This window comes from Anomaloglossus baeobatrachus, chromosome 8 (assembly GCF_048569485.1).
Source record: "Anomaloglossus baeobatrachus isolate aAnoBae1 chromosome 8, aAnoBae1.hap1, whole genome shotgun sequence".
In the NCBI taxonomy this organism is placed as follows: Eukaryota; Metazoa; Chordata; class Amphibia; order Anura; family Aromobatidae; genus Anomaloglossus; species Anomaloglossus baeobatrachus.
This window is the reverse complement of record NC_134360.1, coordinates 208047944-208055174: the sequence shown is the minus strand read 5'-3', so window position 1 is coordinate 208055174 and position 7231 is coordinate 208047944.

The following is a 7231-nucleotide window of genomic DNA, read 5'->3' as shown; positions in this document are numbered from 1 at the left end:
CGTTATTCGCCTGAGCCCTGCATCCCCGCCAGCGCCTACTACTACCTCCATCTGCCCTGGGGCCCAGCTATACCTGTGGAGGGCTATACCAACCAAACTGCGTCTCCATCTGCCCCAGAGGTCCCTATCCCGCAGTGTCAGCTATCTCCGACTGAGTACCACAGGTGGCGTCACGAATAAATTGTCATCATCCCCTTTATCTTTAAACGACACCGCCGGGGTCACGGAACCGGGGCTTGCCACCGCGGCGTTCTAGAAGCAGAACCGCGGCTCGGTAACGATGCTCCACAGCCCCGGTAGGGGCGTCATATACACCGTGGGTGAGGGGCCAGATGTTATACAATGGGGGGTGGATGGTATACTCTGGGGATGAGGGACCGGATGTTACACACCGGGGGCGAGAGACTGGATATTATACTCTGGGGGAGAGGGGACGGTTGTTATACACTGGGGGTGAGGGGTCAGATGTTATACACCGGGGGAGATGGGACGGAGGTTATACTCAAGGGGAGAGGCGCCAGATGTTATACTCCGGGGATGAGGGGCTGTATGTTATACTCCGAAGGAGAGGGGCCAGTTGTTATATACCGGGAGTGATGATCGGATGTTATATACTGGGGGTGAGGGACTGGATTTCATACATCGGGGGTGAAGGGTCAGTGGTTATACACCAGGGGCACATTTCATCTTTTTCATTACAAAGGGTTTGTTACATTTGTGGTTATAGCCACAGAACACAATGACATGCTGGGGATCTCAAGTCCTAGCACCAGACACTACACTACAGCCCAATGTGCATCAGATATTGAAAAATCTCATCCACAATTCAGGCGCTGTTATACATAGTAGAGTTTCTGCATAGACAATGTAAAATCATCTAGACCTGTGTGCATACAGTGTGTCCACCCATATCCTGTCCACCGCCATTAACTTGAGAATGGCGGCAACTATAGGCATACAAAGTGGTGTCTAGGTATAGTAAAGTAGCCAAGCGCTACGCAATGAAACCACCTATAGCGCCACCTGGTGGAAAACAACGGAGTTAGCATTCTTATCTCGAAAATGGAACGAGATAGAGAAAAAAGTGAATTGCAAAGTTGTAGGGCATCATAAATTCAATACGAATCGAAACCTTGCATACAGAAATGCTATGATTAGAACGTGTAAAACTCACAAGTCTGCTGACGTGAAGAGATACCTCATGGAGACCTTCCTACAAGTCATTGGGTATGGTGGCTGCATGGAGTGATCTCCATGCTCACCTGACCTGACCCCATTGGACTTCTTTCTGTGAGGTCACATCAAACAGCAGGTGTATGCGACCCTTCCACCAACATTGCAGGACCTACGACGACGTATCACAGATGCTTGTGCAAACGTGTCACCTACCATATTGCACAACGTGCAGCAAGATACAGTATGCTGTCCAGAGTCCAGAAGTGCATTGCAGCTGACGGGGGCCACTTTGAGCATCAAAGTTAAATGAGCGCCATATGCGTGACCAGCATTCAATGTTTGGGGGGGGGGTCATGGGTTTCATATCATAGCATTTCTGTATGCAAGGTGTCGATTCGTATTGAATTGATGATGCCCTACAACTTTGTAATTCACTTTTTTTCTCTATCTCATTCCGTTTTCGAGATAAAAATGCTAACTCCGTTGTTTTCCACCAGGTGGCGCTATAGGTGGTTTCATTGCGTGGCGCATGGCTACTTTACTATACCTAGACACCACTTCTATGCCTATAGCTGCCGCCGTTCTCAAGTTAATGGCAGTGGACATGATATGGGTGGACACACTGTATAGTTCTGCATCCAGTAGCCAGAGAACAAATCACTCCGCACTCTTGGTGTATGTGCACACAGTGTCATACCTGTTTACAGAAGGCGCCTGAAAAATGGTCGGATCACTTCCACTTCACGGCTTTCAAAGCTTAAGGCTTTGTGCGCACTAGACCGTTTTACCCGCGGATTTACCCGCGGATTTGCTGCGGAAATTTCTTGAGAAAGGTGTTAAATCTTTCTGCAGACATTTCCCAGCAAAACCTATGGAAAAAAAAAATAGGTGTGCGCACACTGCGGATTTTTCTCAAGGAAAGTTTCTTGAGAAAATGTTCTCGAGAAAGTTTCTTGAGAAAATGAGCATGTTCATTATTTCCTGCGGATTACCCCCGGATTTGCACTTATCCATTCATAAAAATCCGCAGGGAAAAATCCGCCGGTAATTCGCGGCAAATCCGCATGCGTTTTTTCCGCGAATTTGGTGCGGATTTTTTCCGCAGATGCAAGAATCTTCAGCTCCCAGAATGTCTCTCAAGAAAGTTTCTTGAGAAACATGACATTTCTAGTGCGCACATAGCCTAAAACTGAAAAAAAGGCCAAAAAGGTGAAACATTTGCACAGCAAGTCGTTTTGACATTGCTGTGTATTTGTTTATTCTTTTTGGTGCTTTTTCAGGAGCATTTCAGATGGAAACCACCTGGAAAAAACCCCCCAAAACATTGTTGGCGCATACTCCAAGGCTCCACCAAATCCACATCAGACTTTTCCTAGCATTTTTTTCCAATAGAGCAGATAGTGAGAACATTGCCCCTTTAGCATACCATTGTCTGATTTCTCCATCTTTTCCCCTCCTTGCAATCGTTACTGCACCAGCATTAACTACCATCATACTGCCCCCTATAGAGAATCCCCTAAATCTGACAGTACCTGCTTGTTTTTTTTATATATAAATCTGTTCATTAATGTACAGTACCGACCAAAAGTTTGGACACACCTCATCTCTAGAACAACTGTTAAGAGGAGACTTTGTGCAGCAGGCCTTCATAGTAAAATAGCTGCTAGGAAACCACTGCTAAGGACAGGCAACAAGCAGAAGAGACTTGTTTGGGCTAAAGAACACAAGGAATAGACATTAGACCAGTGGAAATCTGTGCTTTGGTCTGATGAGTCCAAATTTGAGATCTTTGGATCCAACCACCGTGTCTTTGTAGAAAAGGTGAACGGATGGACTCTACATGGCTGGTTCCCACCGTGAAGCATGGAGGAGGAGGTGTGATGGTGTGGGGGGCTTTGCTGGTGACACTGTTGGGGATTTATTTCAAAATTGAAGGCATACAGAACCAGCATGGCTACCACAGCATCTTGCAGCGGCGTGCTATTCCATCCGGTTTGTATTTAGTTGGACCATCATTTATTTTTCCACAGGACAATGACCCCAAACACACCTCCAGGCTGTGCAAGGGCTGTGTGACTAAGAAGGAGAGTGATGGGGTGCTACGCTAGATGACCTGGTCTCCACAGTCACCAGACCTGAACCCAATCGAGATGGTTTGGGGTGAGCTGGACCGCAGTGTGAAGACAAAAGGGCCAACAAGTGCTAAGCATCTCTGGGAACTCCTTCAAGACTGTTGGAAAACCATTTCCGGTGACTACCTCTTGAAGCTCATCAAGAGAATGCCAAGAGTGTGCAAAGCAGTAATCAAAGCAAAAGGTGGCTACTTTGAAGAACCTAGAATATAAGACATATTTTCAGTTGTTTCACACTTTTTTAAGTATTTCATTCCACATGTTTTAATTGATAGTTTTGATGCCTTCAATGTGAATCTACAATTTTCAGAGTCCTGAAAATAAAGAAAACTCTTTGAATGAGAAGGTGTGTCCAAACTTTTGGTCTGTACTGTATTTCCAGCACAATATCTACATTGTGCTTTGTTATCTTTTCCCAGGAAACCCCCATTATTGGGGTCTGCTCGTTGCTCCCATAAAACTGGGATTATTGCCAAACCTTTCATCTCTGGTCTCTGCAGCCGGAGACACAGCCCATCTCATTTAAAACCACAGAATAGCTGTACTGACATTTTCTTTCTTATGAAACAATAATTAGTCTAAAACCTCAAAGGAAAACTTGATTCACATGTTATATTTATATAGCGGACTTATAATAAGTGTTTATTCCGGTCCCAGTAAGCGGAGTGTCTGCAGTCCCCATCGCATTCACTCACTAACGTATGGTCCACAATTCATCATTTGTTGGATTTTTTTTGTCACTTTTCTGTCTTGTGGAATTTATCGATGTTTTTATTTTGCAATTAACTTTTCAAATTGTTTATGAATTTTGCACAATATCAAATCTGCTCCTTATTTTTGCCTTTAATCGTTTTGCACCTTTTTGAGCAAAAATTGCTGAAAAAGTCCCAAATCTATATGATATTACTCCAGGGGGACTAAAGAATATTTGCACAAAAAGTTCTGGAAACCCAAAATCCCATCCTCAATGACTAACACAACAGGGAACCACATAAAATAGACTTTTAATAAGTATTAAATAATAAGGTGCAATAATGAATGGTGCCTTAAATGTGGGTGTAACAGATTTTATATCAAAGCTCTAAGATTTCTTTTAAAAGGTTATTCCCATTTTAAAAGTTATTGCATTGCCAAAGGATATGCTTTGAATGTCTTCTTTACAGAAGCTCTGTTCTCGGCTTTCCCTGGCAGTTCTATAGTCAATGAATCGAGAAGTGGTATGAATGTCTGGCCACGGCTCCATTCAGGCAAGACATTTCATAGCTCCGCTCCCGGGATAAGTGGCCGTGTCAGAGGTCGGACACTCCAGTAATCAGCAAGTCATTACCTCTCCCATGAATTAGTGATAACATGGAAAGGTAAGAATTAACTTTTAAAAATGGAAAATGTCCTTTGAAGGTTATCACTGACCCAAAATTGGGGGTCGGTCTGTTGCCACTGATCTTGAGAATGGGGTTCTGAAATATCCCTTCTGAGTGGATGCATGTGCACTAATGATGAGTGAGCACTACCATGTTCAGGTGCTCTGTACTCGTAACTAGTGATGAGTGAGCACTACCATGCTCGGATGCTTGGTACTCATAACTAGTGATGAGTGAGCACTACCATGCTGGGATGCTTGGTACTCATAACTAGTGATGAGTGAGCACTACCATGCTCAGGTGCTTGGTACTCGTAACTAGTGATGAGCGGGCACTACCATGCTCGGGTGCTCAGTACTTGTAACTAGTGATGAGTGAGCACTACCATGTTCAGGTTCTCTGTACTCGTAACTAGTGATGAGTGAGCACTACCATGCTCGGGTGCTCTGTACTCGTAACTAGTGATGAGCGGGCACTACCATGCTCAGGTGCTCAGTACTGGTAACTAGTGATGAGTGAGCACTACCATGCTCGGATGCTTGGTACTCATAACTAGTGATGAGTGAGCACTACCATGCTCGGATGCTTGGTACTCATAACTAGTGATGAGTGAGCACTACCATGCTCGGATGCTTGGTACTCATAACTAGTGATGAGTGAGCACTACCATGCTCGGATGCTTGGTACTCATAACTAGTGATGAGTGAGCACTACCATGCTCGGATGCTTGGTACTCATAATTAGTGATGAGTGAGCACTACCATGCTCGGGTGCTCAGTACTTGTAACTAGTGATGAGTGAGCACTACCATGTTCGGGTGCTCAATACTCGTGACTAGTGATGAGTGAGCACTACCATGCTTGGGTGCTCAGTACACGTAACTAGTGATGAGCGGGCACTACCATGCTCAGGTGCTCAGTACTGGTAACTAGTGATGAGCGGGCACTACCATGCTCAGGTGCTCAGTACTGGTAACTAGTGATGAGCGAGCACTACCATGCTCGGGTGCTCAGTACTGGTAACTAGTGATGAGCGAGCACTACCATGCTCAGGCGCTCGGTACTCGTAACTAGTGATGAGCAAGCACTACCATGCTCAGGTGCTCAGTACTCGTAACTAGTGATGAGCGGGCACTACCATGCTCAGGTGCTCAGTACTGGTAACTAGTGATGAGCGAGCACTACCATGCTCAGGTGCTCAGTACTGGTAACTAGTAATGAGCGGGCACTACCATGCTCAGGTGCTCAGTACTGGTAACTAGTGATGAGTGAGCACTACCATGCTCGGGTGCTCAGTACACGTAACTAGTGATGAGCGGGCACTACCATGCTCAGGTGCTCAGTACTGGTAACTAGTGATGAGCGGGCACTACCATGCTCGGGTGCTCAGTACTGGTAACTAGTGATGAGCGAGCACTACCATGCTCGGGTGCTCAGTACTGGTAACTAGTGATGAGCAGGCACTACCATGCTCAGGTGCTCTGTACTGGTAACTAGTGATGAGCGAGCACTACCATGCTCAGGTGCTCTGTACTGGTAACTAGTGATGAGCGAGCACTACCATGCTCAGGTGCTCAGTACTGGTAACTAGTGATGAGCGGGCACTACCATGCTCGGGTGCTCAGTACTGGTAACTAGTGATGAGCGAGCACTACCATGCTCAGGTGCTCAGTACTGGTAACTAGTGATGAGCGGGCACTACCATGCTCAGGTGCTCAGTACTGGTAACTAGTGATGAGCGGGCACTACTATGCTCAGGTGCTCAGTACTGGTAACTAGTGATGAGCGAGCACTACCATGCTCAGGCGCTCGGTACTCGTAACTAGTGATGAGCGGGCACTACCATGCTCAGGTGCTCAGTACTGGTAACTAGTGATGAGCAGGCACTACCATGCTCAGGTGCTCAGTACTCGTAACTAGTGATGAGCGGGCACTACCATGCTCAGGTGCTCAGTACTGGTAACTAGTGATGAGCAGGCACTACCATGCTCAGGTGCTCAGTACTGATAACTAGTGATGAGCGGGCACTACCATGCTCAGGTGCTCAGTACTGGTAACTAGTGATGAGCGGGCACTACCATGCTCGGGTGCTCAGTACTCATAACTAGTGATGAGCGGGCACTACCATGCTCAGGTGCTCAGTACTCGTAACTAGTGATGAGCGGGCACTACCAGGTTTTTCCAGCACTCCCATAGAAAATGAATGAAACGTTGCACTTTACTGATGAGCGAACACTACCATGCTCGGGTACTCGGTACTCGTAACGAGCAGTTTGGATTTTTCGATGAGCTTGACTTGAATATCAGAGTATAATGGAAGTCAATGAGGGACTCGAGCATTTTTCCAGGAGGGTCTATTGTAAAAATGCTGGAGTTTCCCATTAACTCCCATTATGATATGATCAGAACTCAAGTCGAGCCTGCCTGAGTATCCAACCTGCTCGTTTCACCTAGTGAGCACCCGAGCAGGGTAGTGCCCACTTATCACTAAAGTGCAACGTTTCATTCATTCTCTATGGGAGTGCTGGAAAAATCCAAGCACTCTGCTCAGCAATCCCATAGA